Here is a 2,569-nt window from a genome sequence, read left to right on the forward strand (position 1 = left end):
CAAATTTCTTTTCACAATTTTCAAATTTGGCTACCACCGTTCTTGGCTCCCCTTCCTTAATACTACCAACTCTTTTCGCACTTACCAAATATTCTTAAGGATGATTTCAATCTCTCCGATTCCATAAAATTAAGTTGTAATTCTAAATTAGTAAGCCGTTCCTCTTTTTGATCATCAGCTATAGATAATGAAGCAACATCATTAGCAAGTACCTCTTGACCATATTCTAAACTCTCAACTTTTGACTTAATGGAAGCAATTTCTTCTCTCAAACATCCTATCTCATTCTTAACACAATCAACCTGATTCTTGACATATTTAACTTCTTCTTTTGTTTCCTCTATTGCATTAAGGATTAGCCGAGTATTTTCATCAGGACGATGACCTGACTTTGTTCCAGGTCCAGGATTCGTTTCAATATCTGATGACAATACAAGCAGACGTTTTGGATAATATTTGAAATAACCATATGGGATACATGATGAAACATCTCCGTGCATAGATCCTTGCGTAATAGTGAATGAAAAATTGCATATATCTGCGTTTGGCGAAGAAAAATTGTTAACTATGCATGTTTTTGACGTCACAACTCCATAGAGAACTAGTGCGCCAATCAAAGCGTATAAGCTACATGCAAATGTTCTTAGGTGGATGTCTGTCCCTTTAGTGAACTTATTATATTTGCTATATTTAGGTTTTTTCTTGTGAGGTTTACAAATTAAAGCAAAAGTTCCAATTCTTGCTCTGTATGTAGTTGTATCAACTCCCATTGTTTACATATACGTATATATTTTTCTTATTTCTGTATTATCCTATAAGCTTATCCTATAAGCGTATGTAATTTATTTTGTTTTTCATATTTCATTGTTTATGACCACTTTACGCTTCCGTAGATTTTATAAGCTATAATGTCCAGCAGGCACATGTAACCACTGCTATTACATCATAATCCATTGACCAACAATAGAATAAATACAATGTCAAGAATTAAATCAAGCGTTACGAAGACAGGTATTTACATGTATCTATCGAGAAAATTTAAACAACTGCACAGTTTTTAACATCCAAATAACTCAAATTCTGTCCAACTTACAACACGTTTTAAAGCAAAATAGTTATAGTTCCTTTTATATCTCATTTCACCACATATAAATTTTTGATCCAAAAAAGTGTAGTAATTCGCAACAATATTAACACATTTTAACAGAGCACTAAACCTACGTCTTGACCATTACCAACATACGATACTATTAGCTATTATTGTCAGTCAATTGAATTCTAGTTTGTAATTCTTTGCATTATCGTTATCCGTTTCTGATTAATGAATTTTTAATAAGGTTTTAACATGTACAAAAGTACCATTTTTAATTATTTATTTCACAAGTGTTTACTGTATCGGTAAGATAATTGAAAAACAATATTTTTATTAAAGGCATATTACACGCCTCCGATTGAATGCTTTTTTAATTAATCAAAGAGATAAGAATTGATGAATTCGAAATTGTTTTTCAGTAACAGAGCAAAAACTCCAGTGATATTTTCTTTCTTAAGATTGGACAAAACACTTATATATCAGTTCATACAATCATATTTACACACATATAATTACCATATTTATTTCGTAAACAATATTATAATAATATTATAGTTATAGAAATAACACTGCAGAGCAACATATTTTAATACATGTTATCTGTTATTTCGTAAAGTAGGACCTTGGTACTATTACAAAATTGTACGAAATTAAAAAGAAATGTGTATCTGGTGTACAATTGGAGCAATATGTCGATGTCGATTCCTCCACAATATTTGAAAAGTACAATTAGCCTTTTCAATGGCTTAAAATTACATAGTTATACCGTACAGCTAATTTTGGTTCTCACTAGAATTATATAATCTGTCTGTATCTTACTTGATACTTGTAGTTCCAAAAACAAATCCAACTTTCTTGTCTTATTAGACAATTATAATTATGGTTTTCAGGCTGAATGCAAATGAGAGTTTACTATGTAATAATGAGTTGTTTAATGAAATGGTCTTATCCGGTAACATTTTCTAAATATGATTGATATAGTTTTTAATTTTATGCAATGTTATAATTTAAGGTGAATCAATTGTATTTATACTGAAATATGGTAACAAAATCAATGGCAGCCATGCACTTTCCGTGTGTATGAACGGATATATTGTGACCACGTATATTGATTTTGTGATCCACCTTAAGATTTTGTATCTTCACTCTCTCAATTAGCTACTGATCAAAGGAATATGATTACTTTACTTATTATAAAATGCTCTTTATTTATTCTTATTCACATACAATACGCGCCGTTTCTCACATAAGCGTATATAATTTAGCTTATCAATACTCCAACACAGTTTGTATTTATGAGTAAGCTGTTAGTCTATTTTTCTTATTTCCTTATTTGTTTGATACCCTTTGATTTATGTTGTTTATTACCGTTTAGTATTGAACACAAAAAAGCACGATGATATGTCGATAAACAGACAAACAATTAAGATGAACAACAAAGCAAAACCTAACATTAATAAGTCCTAAAATCGAATG

Source organism: Ruditapes philippinarum, unplaced genomic scaffold (assembly GCF_026571515.1).
Source record: "Ruditapes philippinarum isolate M1 unplaced genomic scaffold, ASM2657151v2 ctg5841_1_1_1_1, whole genome shotgun sequence".
Taxonomy (NCBI): domain Eukaryota; kingdom Metazoa; phylum Mollusca; class Bivalvia; order Venerida; family Veneridae; genus Ruditapes; species Ruditapes philippinarum.